Genomic DNA, 21,145 nt, shown 5'->3' with positions numbered 1-21,145 from the left:
TAAGTTCATTAGCTCAGTTGTGTCCAACTCTTTGCGACCCCATGGACTGCAGCATGCCAGACTTCCCTGTCTATCACCAACTCCTGGAGTCTACCCAAACTCATGACCATTGAGTCGGTGATGCCATCCAACCATCTCATCCTCTGTCATCCCCTTCTCCTCCTGCCCTCAGTCTTTCCCAGCATCAGGGTCTTTTCAAATGAGTCAGCTCTTCACATCAGGTGGCCAACGTATTGGAGTTTCAGCATGAACATCAGTCCTTCCAATGAACACCCAGGACTGATCTCCTTTAGGATGGACTGGTTGAATCTCCTTGCAGTCCAAGAGACTCAAAAGTCTTCTCCAACACCACAGTTCAAAAGCATCAATTCTTCGGCACTCAGCTTTCTTTATAGTCCAACTCTCATATCCATACATGACTACTGGAAAAACCATAGCCTTGACTAGACAGACCTTTGTTGACAAAGTAATGTCTGTGCTTTTTAATATACTGTCTAGGTTGGTCCTAACCTTCCAAGGAGTAAGCGTCTTTAATTTCATGTCTGCAATCACCATCTGCAGTGATATTGGAGCCCCCCAAAATAAAGTCTGACACTGTTTCCACTGTTTCCCCATCTATTTGCCATGAAGTGATGGTACCGGATGCCATGATCTTAGTTTTCTAAATGTTCAGCTTTAAGCCAAATTTTTCACTCTCCTCTTGCACTTTCATCAAGAGGCTCTTTAGTTCTTCTTCACTTTCTGCCATAAGCATGGTGTCATCTGCATATCTGAGGTTATTGATATTTCTCCCAGCAGTCTTGATTCCAGCTTGTGCTTCATCCAGCCCAGTGTTTCTCATGATGTACTCTGCATATAAGTTAAATAAGCAGGGTGACTATATACAGCCTTTTAGGAAAAGGAGGTACTCCAGTCTTGTTCCATGTCCAGTTCAAACTGTGGCTTCCTGCATATAGGTTTCTCAAGAGGCCGGTCAGGTGGTCTGGTATTCCCATCTCTTTCAGAATTTTCCACAGTTTGTTGTGATCCACACAGTCAAAGGCTTTGGCATAGTCAATAAAGCAGAAATAGATGTTTTTCTGGAACTCTCTTGCTTTTTCCATGATCCAGCGGATGTTGGCAATTTGATCTCTGGTTCCTTTGCCTTTTCTAAAACCAGCTTGAACATCTGGAAGTTCACGGTTCATGTATTCCTTAAGCCTCAGTTAAAATCATTTGTTGCATCTTCAGTAGACCTGTGTGGCAATCCAAAGGAATGGATGTCTAGGTTACTTTTTCCTTACATCCTTGCTTATAAATATTCTACCATTTTTTAAGACCTTTCAAAATGCCCTTAGAGAAAACTGCCTCTGATTGTGCTAACCTATTACGAACCACATCCTGTAATTTGTAAATACTTCGTCACACTTAGCCTAATGCCTTTTATCGGTTATTTATTTTCTTATCTGATTCCATCTAGTAGACTTTAGGCCAAAGGGTGGACTTAGTTTTAAATCATATCCACAAATTATTTGGTGTTTCCCCAATCAAGAGGTAAAAATCAACTTCATTTGTCTTGAGTATGAGCTGGCCCTACTAATTCTAACTAATACAGCAGGAGTGATGTTGAATGCCCTCCGAGTCTTGGTTAGAAAAGGAAATACTGTTTCTCTCTGGCTCTCTCAGGAAGTATCCATGCTCTGAGGAAGCCCAGGCCACATCAGTTGCCAGATCCGTGAGGAAGCCTTCGAGATGACCCCAGCCCCAGCTACCATCAGACTACAACTATAGGAGAGACCCTGGGTGAGAACAACTTAGCTGTGTTCTTTCAACCCTCAGAATTGTGAGAGATGATAATACATGACAGTTTTGTTTTATGCCACTAAATTTGGGGTGGTTTTTTTACCCAGCAGTCACTAACTAGAACAGAAACCTAGGAACTAGAGAGTCAAGGACCATCCCAATAGATGGGATGGCTACTTCTCTCAAGCAGTGCCAGGGCATGTGTTTGCTGTAAGTCTTCCTGTTGACCAGGGCTTAACAAAGCTTTTCTTTGTCTCAGCATCCCAATGCTTTGGAAATCCTTGCAGTTATGAGAAATGTACAGACAGCTTTCCAAAAATTGGCAAGCGAAATTGAAGTCACTACTAAATTTAAGCAAGAAGGAAAGTAGTCTGAGTTAAGAGAGTTGTTCAAGACAGTTAACTGTATTTTCTTTAAGCCCTTCCTGAATGCAGCTGACATTTGTTAGCCATATACATGCTGCTTAGTTAATATTCATTTTTGCTTATCATCATAGTTGAAATGGGCTGTGTATGTTTATTTTGAGCTTAATGTAAAGCAAAGAAAAGGTCACTTTAGTTGATGGTTCTAATAATTCCTCCTTTAGATATTTTAAAATAAAAAAATTCAAGAAAATAAGGATATTTGTTGTAGAAGTTTTCAGAAATCCAAGTGTAACACAAAGGAGAAAACGCCATGTTTTTCCTTTCCCCATTTCCCCATGGATTTTAACCCCCTTAATTTGTTGGTATATGTCATTCTAGACTCTTATTCTATGTCTGTGTATTCATAAGATGCCATAATATATCAGATCATATTATTCCTCTGCTTAAAATCCTCCCTGGATCCCATCTTACTCAGACACAGCTGGAGTCTTTACCATGACCTCAGAGACCCTACAACATCTGGGCTTTGTGTGCGTGCACACACAGGTGTGTACATTCCAGTGCCCCCACCTGTCCTCCTGTTCCCATGTAGCCACACTGGTCGTTTGATGTTCCTGAAATACAGCAGGCAAGCCCCTGCACCAGGGCCTTTGCGCCTGCTCTTCCCTCTGCCTGTGACCTTTCAGGTCTCAAGTATCTTCTTTCACTTTTTTGTTGCTTTGGCTCAGCTGTTGCCTTCCCTATCAGAGATACCTTCCTTCACCATGCAGTACAAAGTGGGAGTACCTTATGAGCCACAATCTCCCTTCACCCTCACATCTGTTTTCCTTACCCCAACTTGCTGTTCTTCTATATCACATATTTGGCAAACTTGGCCTGTGAACCTGAGGTTGCTGAGTCATGTTCTAGAAGATTTGGTGTTATGTTTATTATGTGATCCTTTTCCAGTTTTTTTTTTTTTTTTTTTTTTACTATGGTACAAAGTATGGATTGAGGCTGCTGGGTTTTTTTTTTTTTTTTGCATATGAATATCCAGTTATTCTAGCACCACTTGTTGAAAAGACTGCTCTTACTTTGATTTATATTGTGTCAAAAATCAATTATCTGTTAATGTGTGGGTTTGTTTCTGGATTCTGCCTTTATTTCTACCCTTCCCCAGTACTACACTATCTTGATTGCTGTAGCTTTGTGCTTTGTAGTAAGTCTTAAAATGAAGTAGTGTGAGTCCTCCAACTTCTTTTTTTCCCCACAAATATTTTAGGTTTTATATTTTCTCCCCCTCTTCCTCCCTCCCTCCCTAGCCTCTTATTACACAGGCTCGGATCTCCAGTGTGATATGAATAGAAGGGCTAAAAACTGAGAACTTTGCTTGTTCTTGAACATAAAGGGAAAGCTTCAGTCTCACTACTAAGTTGATGTCAGCTGCAGTGTTTAGTAGATGACCTTTATAAAATTGAGGAAATTTCCCTTTGTTGTTATGTCCTGAGACAGTTTATCATGAATGGGTATTGAATTTTGTAAAATGCTTTTTTCTCCTTTTCTTTTGAGATGATTATAAGGTTTTTCTTCTTTGATCTGCTAAGATGAGTTTCACTGATTTTTGAATGTTGAGCCAACCTTTTATATATTTCTGGATTCCATTCGCTAATATTAGTTAAGATTTTTTTTTACACCTATGTCTGTGAGAGATGTTGGTATATAGTTTTCTTATATTGACAGTGTCTTTGGTTTTGGTATCAGGGTAATGGAGGGCTCATTAAAAGAGGTAGGAAATGTTCCTTCCTCTCTTGTTTCCTGCGTTTGTATAGAATGTTGTAAATTTTCCTTTTTGTTCTACTTTAGCTGTATCCCATGAAACTGATATATTGGTTGAAAACAAGGATGGGGGGTGGTAGACTATACTGGGAGCTGACTCACATTAGACTGGAGTCAATTTTTGTCCCTTGAGGCAGGCAGATTTCCTGAGTTAAGTCAAAGAATTCTTTCAAATCAGGCTGAAGAGTCTCTGAAGAGAACAGACTGACCGTGGCCACAAGTATAGGGCCAGTATTTGTTTCCACTCGTAATGAGCTTGTAATGTTTGTACAATAATGATTTCAGCAGAAATATTCTGTTGACTTGAGGTTAGGTTCCAGTTTTTATAAGAGTGAAGGGTTGGGGTTAATAAATGTGAGGGAAATCAAATATCATAAAAGACCTATTGTCTGAAGTATATAAAATAACAGTTGTCACTTTAAACTTTTGTCGGTGAGGTCAGGTTGTGGATGAAAATGATCTAGCAGTCAGTTAGATTTAGAGCTGTAACTGGATTGAGAAGAACACACAAGAGATTTCGCCTTTTCTTGTATCACAGAGAGGGTGGGAGAATGCAAGACAAAGGTGAGAATTGTGAAAGTGTTTTGTTAAGCCATTAGGTGATGGCTAGAGGGCACCAAAGTATGGTAACAAATAGGGTTAGCAGTAAAGAAGAAACCCTGAGACATCAGGAAATGCATCTCATTCCACTGTATTGGGTAGAAGCTGTCTGCTTTGTCATCATCTGTTCTGAGGGCCTTCAATCTTCATCTGAAGATCATCTGCTCTGAGAAGATCATCGAGACTCCAGGGCGTAGGTCTCCTGGAAAGGTCTGTTTCATCCAGACTCAAAGGTAATTTTTCTCTGATACTAAAACACTTTTAAAAATTTATCTTATGATTTCTCAGTTTATGTTCACCTAGCCCGTTTTGAAAATGAAAATAATCTCTCAAAATAGTTTTTAGTTAAAATGCAAATCACTAGACAAATTCAGTTTTCTTGTTTTTCTTCCCTTTATATGGTGAAGAAAAATCACAAATTACCTAGTAGCTGCTGCTGCTGCTAAGTCAACGTCAGTCGTGTCCGACTCTGTGCAACCCCATGGATGGCAGCCCACCAGGCTCCGTCATCCTTGGTATTCTCCAGGCAAGAACACTGGAGTGGGTTGCCATTTCCTTCTCCAGTGTATGAAAGTGAAAAGTGACAGTGAAGTCTCTTAGTCTTGTCTGACTCTTCGCAACCCTGTGGACTGCAGCCTACCAGGCTCCTCCATCCATGGGATTTTCCAGGCAAGAGTACTGGAGTGAGGTGCCATTGCCTTCTCCGACCTAGTAGGCTTTGCACAATACCCAAAAAACATTGCATTGTAAAAGACACATTGGAAGTTTTAGCATTCTTAGATTGGGAGAGGCAAAAATGAAGATTTGACAAGGAGACAAGACAGAAACATAGTAAGAAGTATCTAACTGCAAAACATTTTTACAAGTTGACATGTAAAAATAGTAACAGTTGCTATTCAAGTCACTGGGTTGTGTCCGACTCTTTGTGACCCCACAGACTGCAGCTTGCCAGGCTTCCCTGTCCTTCACTAACTCTGGGAGCTTGCTCAAACTCATGTCCATTGAGTTGGTGATGCCATCCAACCATCTTGTCCTCTGTCATCCCCTTCTCCTCCTGCCTTCAATCTTTCCCAGCATCACAATCTTTTAAAATGAGTCGGCTCTAAGTGACAATTATACGAAATTTAATTTTTTCAAAAAAAGGAAACTTTGTTAAAATAATTTGAGTGTGCCAAAGATATATAGATTTCACACTATTTTTAGGAAGAAACTACTGTCTGGGCACAGAGTAAATTGGGTCATTTTATGGCAAGAAAACCCTAATTTTAATTTGACTTTATTGTACATCACGTACATCACCCAAACGGTGATTCACAGTGATGGCTCTGTGTGCCTTTCATTAACACAACTTTCTAAAGCCTTCCTAAATATTTGTTAAGACATATGTAAACATGTAATTTTAAGTTTTAATCCTAAAAAAAAAGTTTTAATCCTGCTTTAAAATAGGATTACCTATTATACTGAATTTCCCATCTTAGTAAAATCATTTCCTTGATAAATAGTTAAGCCTTATGCTTTGCTTAGTCACTCAGTCCATCAAGGGTCATTGCTTTGCACTCGGACCACTTTATTAAATAAATGTTCCTCAGTGTGTGTGGTCTGTGCTTAATCTCTTAGTCATGTCTGACTCTTTGCAACCCTATGGACTGTAGCCTGCCAGGCTCCTCTGTCCATGGGGATTCTCCAAGCAAGAATACTGGAGTGGGTTGCCATGCCCTCCTCCAGAGGATCTTCCTAACCCAGGGATCAAACCTAGGTCTCCCACATTGCAGGTGGACCCTGTTCATTATCTAATATATATGAGATATGTTATTTTGTAACTATATTATAGTTTCAACCATTTTATTAGTTACTACCTAAACCAAGATAACTCATTTTATTTCCTCCAAACAGAGAACTAGAATACATGAAACCAAAAACTTTAAATTTTTTTCTCCATTGTTGGCTGTATATTTTGTATCTTTTATAGACCTAAAGATTACAAAAATAAATATTTTCCAAGGCATTTACCCTTACTCTTTAGTCATTCTGTAATTTTAAAAATAGGAAACAAGGATAAATTAAAACTAGGTAAGTGACCAGAATTTTGTATCTTTTCTGTCAAAGTGTCCAAAGATAGTTTAACTCAATTTAATATTAAGTTCTTAACAAAGTTAACTATGGATTGGGAAACTGCAATTTGTTTACACATGAAGTCCCTATAGTTCGTAGCATAATAAGTATTACACATGACTAAATCAACTCGACTAAAATGCAAGAGATGTAGAAAAGTTCAAATCATAAAAACATTAAATCCAAGCCTGTACAAGCTAGTAATTTGGACTAATATTATTTTTATGCGATAGTAAGTACATGAGAAGATTGAAGGCTGGTTTCATCTCCATCCATAAGCCAAAAATGCAATGTCAAAAGTTTTAACTTTTCTGCTTTTTTTTTTAAATTTGATAAGCTAACATGCAAGGCCATTATTTAATCTGACAATTAATTTTTTCACCTGTATTAGCAAGCAGAATTTGAAGAGGCAATGTGTAAAGCTTGAGACTTAAAATTACTTGCATTTTATCTGGACTGGAAGGATATGTGAATAACAACAGATAACTTTTTGATTAATTTTTACTTTTTAAAGTTAACTTCTAGTTTAAGAGGAAGGGAATGGGGGGCAGGGAGCCAGGTCTAGGCAGATGAGATCAGGAAAGTTAACCTACCATCTGGTAATTGTATAATTCTGTAAAGTATAATTTAATATTTATAGAGAGAGTTGTAGGATTTATAGTACGACCCATATCAGTTTGAAAGTTTTGTTTCTGTCCTTCCATCAGAGATAATCATCTTGGGCTAAGGGAGATCATTGGTGTTTGGCTGCTACAGTTTCCTTTATATCTCCTTTATGATAGTCTAGAGGCTTCAAGTTCTTCCTGTTTTCAGCTAGAATGAGAAATTATTCAGTGACCTTTTGGGTTTACAGTGTCAGGTTTTTGCAACTCCTGGACCCATCTAAGAGAAGAACTGCTTGAGTGCTTGAATGAGGTCAAGAAGGTTTGAGCCAGGACAGAATTGGGAAGTCCTTAACAATGGCACAAAGATCTGAATGTAACCAGGATTAGAAGTTGACATATTAGGGGCCTCTTCATATAGAGATTGCAGGACTACCTGGAGTTATCATGGATCATTCCAAAGATAGAAAAGGAGAGGAGAGAAAGGAAAGACAATAAGAAAGTGTGGAACAGGGTTAAGATGAAAATACAAGTGAGGCAGATTTTAAATTTTGTACATTTTTTGGTCTAGGGAGTCTACTAGGGAAGTTTTAGAGTCTGGCCTGTATTTAGAGGTGTCTCCTACTAATTTTTAGCTGTATTTTAAAATAACTTAACACTCACAAGGAATTGAAAAAGAATAGGACTGAGAACTAATACCTTCACCCAGAATTCCCCATGCCCTGGTGATAAGACCTTATATAACCACAGTTCACTATCAAAAATAAGAATTTGACAGTAGTACAATGCTTTTAACTAAACTACAGATCTTTTTCAAATTTTACCAAGTTTTACATGTGTTCATTTTTTAAATATGTAGTTCTACGACATTTTATCACATATATAAATTCCTACAACTACCACAACAATCAGGATACAAAACTTTCCCATGCTAACCTTTTTATAATCATACCTTCTCCATAGTTGTAACCACTGGCCACTACTGATCTCTTCTCTATCACCATAATTTTGTCATTTCAAGATGGAAATGTATATATAATTTCTATAAGTGGGATCATACAGTATATAACCTTTTGAAATCGGCTGTTTTTACTCAGGTTATTAGCCTTGAGATCCTTTCAACCTATTGCATGTATCAGTAGTTCCTTTTTATTGATGAGTAGGATTCCATTGTATGGACGTGCCACAGTTTATCCGGTCACTTTTTATAGGACATTTTGATTGTTTGCAGATTTCAGCTATTACAAGTAAATCTGCTGTAAACATTCATGTACATTCATGTACAGATTTTTGTGTGGGCATGTGTTTTCATTTCTCTAGGATAAATACCCAGGAGTATGATTGCTGATTCCTATGGTACATTTATGTATTACTTAAACTGCCAAACATTTTTCCAGACTAGATGTATCATTTCATATTCCCACCAGCAAAGTATGAGAGATCCAGTTGCTCTATATCCTCACCAGCAGTTGGGACTGTGAACTTTTTCATGCCATTCTTTAAGGTTTCTAGTTGAATTTTTTGCTTTCTCACTCTTGCATTTAGAGAATATACATTCTGAAAATAGGACTCGTGAGAATTGAGGATTGCAAATGTATCTCCTAGTTCATATATTTTCACCCTTTTAACAGGCTCATTCTCATAGCAAAAAGACTTAGTATTGATAAAATTCAATTTGTTATTATTTTTCTTTTATGATCATGATTTTGGTGTCATAACTAAGAACTGTGCCCAGCCCATAAGATTCTCTCCTATGTTGTCTTGTAAAAGATGCATGATTTCACTTTTCACATTGATATTTACGATCCATCTTGAGTTAATTTTGTGTCAGGTGTGATGATGTTTATGTTAAAGCTCGTTTTTATAAAAGTCTAAAAAAGTACAGTTATTATAATACCATTTATTGAAAAGCCATTGTTTCTCCTTTGACTTGTTTTGCCCTTTTGTCAAAATCTGTATTTGGTGTGTTATTTCTGGCACTGTTTTCTTCTGTCCTGTCCCTCTACCAATACTACGTTGTCTTAATTACATATCTATGTAGTAACTATTAGAAAATTGGGTAGTGTGATTCTACCAACTTCTCTTTCTTCCTGAAATATTTGTTTTTCTATTTCCATATAAATTTAGAAAGCTACTCTATGTCTACCAACAAAAAAGCCTTCTGAGATTTCAAAAAAAAAATTGCATTAAGCCTGTAGATCAGTTGGGTGATAATTGACACCTTTAATATGTTGAATCACTTTTCAATCCATAAATACAGTAGGTTTCTCTACTTATTTAAGTCTTTAAAAGTATTTTCATCAGAGTCTTGTCGTTTTCTTCATACCAATCCTGTACATATTTTGTTGAATTTAGACTGTAGCATTTCCCTCTTTGTGTGTGTGTGTGTATGTGTGAAGCAATTACAAGCGTATGTGTATTTTTTATGTAGATCGTTTTTTAAAGTGTTCATTGGCTTTGTTGCAGTATTGTTTCTGTTTTATTGATTTTTGACAGCGAGACATGTGAAGTCTTAGTTCCCTGCTACTGCTGCTAAGTCACTTAAGTCGTGTCCGACTCTGTGTGACCCCATAGACGGAAGCTCACCAGGCTCCCCCGTCCTTGGGATTCTCCAGGCAAGAACACTGGAGTGGGTTGCCATTTCCTTCTCCAATGCGTGAAAGTAAAAAGTGAAAGGGAAGTCGCTCAGTCGTGTCCGACTCTTAGTGACCCCATGGACTTCAGCCTACCAGGCTCCTCCGTCCATGGGATTTTCCAGGCAAGAGTACTTGAGTGGGGTGCCATTGCCTTCTCTGAGCAGGCATCAAACTCACACGCCCTGCATTGGAAGGTAGAGTCTTAACCACTGGGCTACCAGGGAAGTCCCATGGTTTTGTGTTTTTAATTTCATTTTTTATATGTTTATTGTGAGTACATAGACATCCAGTTGATTTTTGTGTGTGGATCTTGTATCTTGCAGGCTTGCAAAACTCACTGTAAGTGGTGCTCTCTGTTCTGTTTCCTGGAAGAACTGGTATAAAATTGCTGTTATTTTTTCACTGATACAATTAAGCAATGAAACCATCTCGCCTAGAGGTTTCTTTATCAAAAGGTTTTAAACTGTGGATTCAATTTCTTTAGTATTTACACAACTTCAGGTTACCTATTTTATTTGGGTAAATTTTAACAGTTTGAAACTTTTGCGGAATTGGTTGATTTTATCTAAGTTGTCAAATTTATGGACATATAGTTGTTTTCCCTTAGTATCTTTTTAATGTTTTCTGAGTCTGTAGTACTTTTCTTTCTTTCATTCATGATGTTGGTCATTTCTTGTAAGACAGGAAAATGCATCTTTATTATGTCAAAGTTTTTAAAATCATGTATAGAATATTTACATGTAATTTTGGTCAGTCAGTCAGTTCAGTCGCTCAGTTGTGTCTGACTCTTTGCGACCCCATGATCCGCAGCACGCCAGGCCTCCCTGTCCATCACCAACTCCTGGAGTTCACCCAAACCCATGTCCATTGAGTCGGTGATGCCATCCAGCCATCTCATCCTCTGTCGTCCCCTTCTCTGCCTGCCCTCAATCTTTCCCAGCATCAGGGTCTTTTCAAATGAGTCAGCTCTTCACATCAGGTGGCCAAAGTATTGGAGTTTCAGCTTCAACATCAGTCCTTCCAATGAACACCCAGGACTGATCTCCTTTAGGATGGACTGGTTCGATCTCCTTGCAGTCCAAGGGACTCTCAAGAGTTTTCTCCAACACCACAGTTCAAAAGCATCAATTCTTCGGCGCTCAGCTTTCTTCACAGTCCAACTCTCACATCCATACATGACTACTGGAAAAACCACAGCCTTGACTAGATGAACCCTTGTTGACAAAGTAATGTTTCTGCTTTTGGATATACTGTTTAGGTTGGTCCTAACTTTCCTTCTAAGGAATCAGCGTCTTTTAATTTCATTGCTGCAGTCACCATCTGCAGTGATTTTGAAGCCCCCCAAAATAAAGTCAGCTACTGTTTTCGCTGTTTCCCCATCTATTTGCCATGAAGTGATGGGACCGGATGCCATGATCTTAGTTTTCTAAATGCTGAGCTTTAAGTCAACCTTTGCACTCTCCTCTTTCACTTTCATCAAGAGGCTTTTTAGTTCCCCTTCACTTTCTGCCATAAGGGTGGTATCATCTGCATATCTGAGGTTATTGATATTTCTCCCGGCAATCTTGATTCCAGCTTGTGCTTCTTCCAGCCCAGTGTTTCTCATGATGTACTGTGTACATAAGTTAAATAAGCAGGGTGACAATATACAGCCTTGACATACTCCTTTCCCAGTTTGCAACCAGTCTGTTGTTCCATGTCCAGTTCTAACTGTTGCTTCCTGACCTGCATACAGATTTCTCAGGAGGCAGGTAAGGTGGTCTGGTATTCCCATCTCTTTGAGAATTTTCCACAGTTTATTGTGCTAGACAGTCAAAGGCTTTGGCATAGTCAATAAAGCAGAAATAGATGTTTTTCTGGAACTCTCTTGCTTTTTCTATGATCCAGCAGATGTTGACAGTTATGTTAAGATTTAAGTATGCTATTTTAATTTATCTTTGTTCCTTCTTTTTTTTAATTGATCTTTTCTATCTTGTGAGTTATTTGAACATTTTTGTAGTATTCCATTTAAATTTATTTACAGCATTGATAAGTTCATCTCTTTGTACAATTTTTAAGTGGTTATCCTGCATTTGCATATATAATGTATATAACAGTTTACCAGTATCAGCATTATGTCACTTCAAATGGAATGTAGAAACTGATCATTGGTTAGTTGGAATCTTGTTCCCTTTTTGTGCTAAAGTGCCTGTCAGATGAACAACATTGCTCGTGTCAGATTTCTCCAAAGTGACCACTGCAATCCTAATTGTCTTTGATAAAATTATGCACCTTGAAGAAATGTGTGCATAGTTTAGCAATATAAGAGGTATCATGAAGAAAAAATTTTTGGCCTTATTAGGGAGTGCAAACTTAGACTAAAAAATTCTCATGAGGATTATTGCATTGATAATGTGCTTTTGTAACTATGTCTCCAGTTCTGTCAAAGACCAGATTGCAGGTGAGGACTATTTGAAGAAAAAAAAAACAAACAGCTCTAAGAAGACACAACTATAAAAAGTAAGTCTTAAAATACCTTGAAAGGTGACTGTTGTGGGTTAAATTGTCTACCAGAAAGCCATGTTGAAGTCTAAACTCCAGGTACCTGTGAATGTGAGTTTATTTGGAAATAGGGCGAAGTTAAAATGAGGTCATACTGAATTAGGGTGGGCCCTGAATCCAGTGACGTGTCGTTCGATGGAGAGAGAGGTCTGGAGATGCACGAAGAGGGAAGTAGGCCATGTAATAACAGCGGCAGAGACTGGAGAGCTGGAACTATAAGGTAAGGAAAACCAAAGATTGCAACAACCACCAGAAACTAGAAAGGACTCAAGTAATACAGTGACCCAAGGCAGAGTTTATTCCAAGGATCCAGAGCTGATGAGATGAGACTTTCCGAACTTAGAAGCTATCAGCACCAGCCTCACTCACAAGCCGTCTGGTCTGTCTCCCTCACTGTAGTCTTTCCTTTTATAAAGGAGTGATTGTCAAGAAAGTAGACAACTGGGCGGATAAATAGGAATGCTGAGTTAAATGCTTAGCAGCCAAATTTTACCAAAGAGCAGTATAAGATGATCAGAATTCAGAAGTCCTAGGAACCGAGTATAAACCTAATGTTGAAGGGCTCAACAAATTATTTGGAGCTCTCATTTCAGCAGCAGTCCTCTTGTAAAGGACAACCTAGAGACTATGGAGATTCAAGGGGTTTCAGATTCGTTCCTGATTTACAAGTCAAGCATGGTTTGTGACAGAGAAGGGTCTAAACTAGATTCAGGAAGCTCCATTCTTGTCATAACTGACCAATCACAGACCACTGTGACCACAACTGAGAGCAAAGTGAAGTTTCTTTAGCTAGGTGAGGACCTGAAGGGCATCCTTGTAAGAGAGTTGGAACAAACTTACAGGTCTGGACTGGTGCTGGGTGATTCAAAGACGGGTTAACAAAATGGAGGCTGGTAGTGATGTGGGTGCTGTCAGGAGCTTGGGGCTGCTCAGTAATTGAATACCTTGGTAATTTTATCTAGGAGGCGATACATGTAAAGCAGAGATAGAGTTATTGACAAAAAGAAAAGTCATGTCAGAAACAGGAGGTGCATAATTACTTTATGCAGAATGTAGTTGCAGAATGTCTCATCTCTTGTTTGAGATGTGCCTGCTGAGTGGTTCTGCCCTGTCTGGGTCCACTGTCTTCACCGAGCTGCCTCGTCTGATCATTGATATATTGTTGTTGATATATTATGACCATTGTTTATGTTTAGGTGGGGCTGTTGCAGCCTTTCTACTACTTGCCAAGACTTCTTCCTTTTCTAGGAGTCCGGCCTGGAGACCGCATTTATCACTTCTGCCTACATGCCATTGGTTAGGACACAGTCATGTGGCTACAGCTAAGAGGATGGGAAGTAGGTTTTAGCTGTGCCCAAAGGAAATGTGAAATAAGTTTAGTAATTATGTGACACTCTCTTTTCATTGTTGTTGTTGTTTTCTCTTTATCCCCATTTGCACTCCCATAAGACATACAACGTAGTATTTAATATGTGTCCTTCTGAAGTACCTTCTATATGTTTAATTAGTTAATATGAATCTTTGAAAGATACATAGGATTGCTTTGAGTGCATTCATAAAGTGTAAGTAAATGTTCATTGTGTATCATCGTGATAATTTTTACTGTATTTTTGAGATCCATTTATGCTGCTACATACAGATCAAATCCATACCTCCTGATTGCTTCAAAATAATATGTTTTATTCATATTCATTTGACATTTTACTTACCATTTCACCACGTACAAGAAGTCAAAAGCCTTACTAATTTGTCGTATTTATTCTTCCAGCTATTTTTGCCGAGTGGAGCACCCCTTAGTGGCTTACGATAATGATTTTATTTTAATCACATGTCTGCGGTTGGCCTGGGACTGGCAGAGACAGCTCATCCGTGTTCCACGCACTGTTAGCTGGTGCTGGCAGGTTCTCCGCTGACTGCGGCTGGAGTCCACTGAATGCTCTGTGGCCTCTGGTGGATGATGTTGGCCGTTGGTTGGGGCCTCCGCTGGGGCTGTGTGCCAGAGCATCTACACACAGCGTGTCCATGTAGCTGTCTGGCCTCCTCACAGTGTGACGGCTTGGTTAATCTAGTCCTGGAAGAGGTTTCAGTTTAGCAGATCTGTCTTTGATGTTGAGAGTTACAACTTGTCTTTCTATCCTTTTAAATAAACCCTTCTTTTTGTGATAAGACTGCTTCAGTAGACTTTCTTGACTTACACTTGAAACTGTTGTTGACAATCCTACTGCTGTCTGAATAACTTGATGTTACTCTTGATTTCTCTCCATGCTCTTTGATTTCTTACACCACTCAGTTTAGGTATAATAATAATGCTATCAGCTCCCATTTATTGAATGCCTATCACACACCAGACACTGTACCCTGTACTTGGCATTTAAGCCTCACAATAACCCACTGAAGATGGTTATTTCCCTATTTTTTGGAGGAAGAAATGAAAATTTACATGGATTAGGTCATTTGCTCAGGTTATATGTAATTGATAGGTATGGAACCCAAACCCTACTCAGATCTTTCTAATTTTTAGTCTGTTTTCAGTCTGCCATACTGGACCTGACGGGCGTAATTTTTATCTCCTAAAAAGCAAACACAGTTCTGTAGCATCAAGCTGTGAGTTGTCCATCAAACCACTTCCTCCTGTTGCTAGGCACATGACTAGATTCCTTCATTGCAGTTGGGCTTAGCCACATGGTTGGGTTCTACCTACAGCATGTGAACAGAAGAGATAGACCCTATTTCATGGCCAGGCCCAATAAAATGTTCCGTTTCCCGTCCTTTGTGCTCTGCTTCTGCCATCTATTAATAGTTTATGGTGCCTAAAATGACCTTGGAAACCACACATTGATGATGGCAAAAACTGACAGCCTGGGTCCCTGACAGAGGTCCCTGCCACCAATCTCAAACCTCTATAAACTGTTTATATGAGAAGGAGATAAATTTCTGCTTATTTAAGCCATTATGTATTTAGGGGTCTATTTATTACAGTAGTTAGCCTCCCTTAATTTTTATGGACTGTTTCAATTATGCTTTTGTGGGTAACAACCCACCTCAAAGTTTTAGTGGCTTAAAACCCACAGTCTTCACTCATGATTCTGTGAATTAGAAACTTAGGCTCTTGCCTATACTTGTTCACGCAGCTGCAGCCAGCAGGTGGGTCAGCTGGGGGCTGACTGGTCTAGCGTGGCCTGACTCATGTGTCCTGAGATAAGAGCTAGAGCTGGCTGCTGGCTGGACCACATGTCTCCAGCAGGTTTGCCTGGAGTAATTCACATGGTGGTGGAAGCATTCTCAGCAGCGAGAGGGGGCAAGCCCCAATCTGCAAGTACCTTTAAGGCTTCTACTTGCATGTGTTTGCCAATTTAGCAGTATCCAATGCAAGCCACATAGGTGGAGGGAAATGTGATTTATTGGGGAGTGCTCAGTGCACGCACTCTCCAGACATGCTATAGTACTCATGTGCGAAGTAGGCAAATCGTGTACATGTGTACAACAGCTCAGCCACACATTTGATAAGAGATTCCAGCTTTAAGCTGTATTCATAACCTCTGAATCAAGTTGTAATAGCAGGGTTGGTTTTAATAAAAATTATAATGATTTTGTTTTAAAATTACATTTCGGGTCTATATGAAAAATGAAATATTTGCCAATACGTGATACGTTCAGGTTAGTAGCACTGGCACTATAACGATGATGTTGTAGTTTATGGCCTAAATTTACCCGATGTTTTATGAATTCAGTTTATCAAGAGCCTATGGATTTGTAACCAAATCCATACTGTGAAGCAATCTTTAATTGCTAGATTTTTAATTTAGATCTTTTAACTCTTTAATCTTTAGATTCACCCTTATTTAGGGTCACATGTAAATAAAAAAGTTAGAAGTTCAGTACTTCCTCACTTTCTTTTACCTTTTGCTTTATTAGGCCACACTGAGCCACCTGTGAGGGCAGAATGCTTTCCTCTCTGCTCAGGGTAAAGTACTCTGCATGCTTTGCCTCCGTGATGATATCAATACAGTGGTTAAGGCCCTGAGTTCTGGAGCCAGAATGTCCAGGGTCATATCCTATCATTTCAGCTGGTTGTGTGACCCTGGGCAATTTAACTACACAGTGCCTCAGTTTTTGCATCTATAAAATGGGGATAATTACCACAAAGTAACTCATAGGATTTTTATGAGATTAAATGAGATAAAGTATATTAAAAAAAAAAAAAACCCTTAGTTCAGTGCCTAGCCGGTTAGAAGAAGTCATAATGATTTTTTTTTTTAATTTTAGGTTTCTTGAGGTATAATTGACAATTTAATATTTTTAATTACTCTTCAGACCTATGAGAATGAAATATTTACCAATACATCAGAAACTCAGGTTTGTAGGAGATTGCCTATTAGGAGATGCAAGCTGAAGCCTCGACATAAAAGTTTCAAGATGTATATAAGTTACTTTCAAATGCTATAGCAAATGGGAAAATTATGTTGAAAATATAATAAGGTTAAACAAATATGATAAAATGTTAACACTTGTCAATCTATGTAGGATATGAGTGTTCATTTCTTATTTCAGGTTTTCTGTAGGTTTGAGACCTTTCCTGGTAAAATGTGGAGGATGGACATTCTCTCCCCAGTTCTCTCAGCATCCCATTTTCTTTTCATTCCTCCTTGCTTCCTCTTATCTCCCCCAGATTCTCTCCCCAGTCTCTCCCATGAGGGCCTCTTGTCTCTGCTCATCTACAGGTCTCTCCTTGTTACGTCCTCACGACTAGCAGCAGCGTTGCCAGTGTAAGTGGTAAACATACAGCTCTGGAGCCAGACTGCCTGTGTTGGAATATCTGCCGTCTCTCTTACTGTGTGACCTTGGGCAAATGACTTTTAAACTCTCTGTGGCTCCTCCAAATGGTTGTGAGGAGTGAAGAAACAATGAGTATCTATAAATAATTAGAAGAGGGCCTAGTATCTTGAGAGCTTTCTGTAGGAATTTGCCATAATGGTACTATCCTCCTGGTGTCCTTCACTTCTTTTCTGTTCGGCAATGAGGGGCCCTGCAGCCTTCCTCCTGAGGACAGGTATTTGAGGGAAGATTGCAAATGCTTCTTACTTAATACCTTTTTTTTTTTTTCAACACAAAGGAATTGAAATGAGCAAAACTATTCCTGAAAAAGGTTTCCACATTTAGAAGAAATATATTCTACTCTGTTTTTGCTTTCCTGTTACCTTCTGAAGAGATGATTGTTTAACAGTAAAATCTTGCATTAACCCTGGATGTCGACCATGGCATCAACACCTTACCCTAACCTCACGAGCCCACCTTGTCTGCACTGTCTTCTTAACTTACTCTTGAAATGGCACAGCCCTTCTTCCCGTGTGAGGCCAGTCTGTCACCTGTGCTGGAGATCCCAGCCTCCTTGCCTTCTCAGGAGCCATGCATTCTCTCTTATTCCTTATTTCTCTAGTACTCACCTTTCCCTCCCATTCCATCTTTTCCATGCACATTTAGCTCCTTCTCATCTTAAGTTAGGCTTCCCTGGTGGCTCAGATGGTAAAGAATCTGCCTGCAATATGGGAAACACGGGTTTGATCCTGGAGAAGGAAGATCCCCTGGAGAAGGAAATAGCAACACACTCCAGTATTCTTGCCTGGAGAATTGTATGGACAGGGGAGCCTGGCAGGCTACAGTCTGTGGGGTCGCAAAGAGTCAGACACGACTGAGTGACTAACACTTTCATCTGAAGTCAGACGAGGGAACCCTCCCTAGACTCCATATCCCCTTTGAGCCACCGTCCTGTCTTTCTGCTTCACATATTTCTGGAAAGATATTTTCCTCTTCCAGTTATTTCTCAGTCCACTCCAGTGGCTTCCCTGTTGCCAGTTTAACAAAATGGCTGTTACTAAGGTGACCCATAACCTCTGTGTCACTAAATCCATGGGCATTTACTTTGACTTACAAAAACATTCAGCAGCAATATAATCTCCTTATTGAGACCTCTTTATTCATCATTGGCTATCTGTTGTCCTGTCAATAATAAAGTACTCTGTCTTTGACCCAGCAGTCTCAGGTCTCATGCTAGCTTCCATGAAACAGTGTCTGACTTCTAACTTGTGAGTAGGCCAAAATCCAGTCCCAGACATGACACTGAGCATTGTAGTCCTAGCAGTTCCATAGTGCTTTGCATGAAGTAAGTGTTCAATATTTGTGAGATGGATGGATGGACAGACAGACGGACTTTCTCAGTTCTCCCAAGATACTGCAGGGATCAGACCTGAAGAGCCAACCGTGTTGCTGGATTCATTCTGGGATCGTGGGGGGAGACAGCTGAGAGAACGTGAATGTTAATTTGATCTGAAGTTTCTCTGGGCTTATGTGTCTCATTGGAGAGTATTTTGAACTGCCAGCTTCTCTTCTGAAATGTAAACCATCTGACAGAGGTAATCCTATTAGTTCCATTTTATTCTGAATTACTTGAATCCACGTACTGTTCTAATATTTAGCTGAGTTTAGCAGTAGTGCGTGGGGAGGGTTGATGTGGGAGGTCTGCAGCCTGGGGTGGGCAGAGGCCTGGGTTCTCTGTTTCAGAGGGGGAATTCTGGATATTCCTGGGTTTCTTGGAGAGGATGTGACGGTGGGGGAACCAGGAAGTGAGAATGAGAAGTGGGTAAGAGCAAAGGCACATTTGGTCGGCCTCAAGGTCTACGCAGAGCCTGCCAGCGGTCACTGTGGACGTGCCATGGAAGTTCATCTCTGAAGCCGCTGGTGCCAGAATGCTTCAGACTGTAATTGTCCCTGTTGGGATGGATTGTTCCCCTTTTACAAAGTAACAAGCATAGTTTTTGCACATAGAATAAAATTATTTTCAGGACAGATAAAAGAGTGAAAAGAATGAATGAGAAAATTAAATTTATACCTATTAAGATTTCTTGAATTAGACACTGAATAATGTGTAGAAAGGCCAACAGCCTTTACGTTGACAGAGGGGTTCTTGGAATAGACAAAGGTGACAAGAATTATCTAGGGTTTGTCTATCAACAGGAGGGATATCACCCCTAAGGGGGTAAAAGTTGGTTCTTGGGGGGAAAAAAGAGTTTAGCTATTCAATGTCCTGCAGGGTCAGGGTACCTAAACAGAAATACAGTATATTTGTGGTATTAAGAGTTTTATGGTGGAAGAGGGGATTAGGTAAAAATGTCTTACAATTCTCTTTACAGGGGTGATAATGAAAAAAAAGTTGAGAAAACTGGACTAGATGATTCAGATGGAAGTATAATGTTGACCACCAATAGGCCCTCCTTTTGGGAATATGTGTTGACTCAGCAGAAGGAAAAAGATCTCACACATTGTCTGGTGAGTACCCACTGGGAGATCTAAAAGCAGCGGTGGGCAGCTGGGCCATTCCCTGGAGCTGCTCAGTAGGTGATGAGTTGCTGGCTCCGTACAAATGCGGTGCCCAAGATGCCAGGCTGATGGGTCCTGGCACATATGGCCAGCTCCTGGACAAGACACAGCAATAGGAGGGTATGAATCAGGATGGGAGTCAGGATTCCAGTGGCTAACCTACCTACCTTCCATGCTCCTTCTGCTCTGACCTCCCTCCATCACTATTCTCTCCTGCTAGCTCTCAAGACTGCCATTATTCATTTCTGCTGGAGGCCAGGGGATCAGTAGCAATGTCAACCAAGTGGGTGAAAAGAATGGTAGAAACACAGAACCACATGCTGACATCAAAGACAGAAATGACCTTCAGCCATATGGATTCAGTGTAGAACGCCAGATAATTCACTCTAACGTCTGTGAAATCAAATTAAAATGCAAATAGACTTTTAGCTTTCTTAATCCCTGCTTCTGAATAGGACCTGGACAGGCAGCTCCTTAATAAAAATGGAGACAGTGTCAGGTATGTCAAGATGCTTTGTTCTTACGTGCGGGCTAAGTCACTTCAGTCATGTCCAGCTCTTTGTGATCCTATGGACCAGAGCCCACCAGGCTCCTCTGTCCATGGGGTTCTCCAGACAAGAAGAGTGGGTTGCTGTGCCCTCCTCCAGGGGATCTTCCCAACCCAGGGATCGAACTGGCATCTCTTAGGTCTGCCTGCATTGTCAGGAGGGTTCTTTCTCGCTCATGCCACCTGGGAAGCTTAGTTCTTATCCCATAGGTATTCAGCCTCCGGCTTCTGGTTTCTGAGCTGCTTACAAGTCTAGACTCTGATGTCAGTTCGAAAATGGCAATGTTGTTTCAGAGGGGCTCTCAAGGTGGGGAAGGATGGCTTAGCACTGCTCCCTCTTTTGCCCTATCTCTGATGCTCATGCATCATAAGGTCATGCTACCCCACTCCAGTACTCTTGTCTGGAAAATCCCATGGATGGAGGAGCCTGGTGGGCTGCAGTCCATAGGGTAGCTAGGAATTGGACACGACTGAGCGACTTCACTTTTCACTTTCATGCATTGGAGAAGGAAATGGCAACCCACTCCACTGTTCTTGCCTGGAGAATCCCAGGGACGGGGGAGCCTGGTGGGCTGCCGTCTATGGGGTTGAACAGAGTCGGACACGACTGAAGTGACTTAGCAGCAGCAGCAGCAGAGGGAAAAGGTGTGATTAGATAACAAATGTTGCTACTTCTAGGGCCCTACAACATGTCAGACACTGTTTTAAGTGCTTTATAAAAATACTTATTGATTTACTCCTCGTAACCAAACAGCCCTGCAAAGGGAGCAG

This window comes from Bos indicus, chromosome 4, assembly GCF_029378745.1.
Source record: "Bos indicus isolate NIAB-ARS_2022 breed Sahiwal x Tharparkar chromosome 4, NIAB-ARS_B.indTharparkar_mat_pri_1.0, whole genome shotgun sequence".
Lineage (NCBI taxonomy): Eukaryota > Metazoa > Chordata > Mammalia > Artiodactyla > Bovidae > Bos > Bos indicus.
This window is presented reverse-complemented; position numbering follows the sequence as displayed.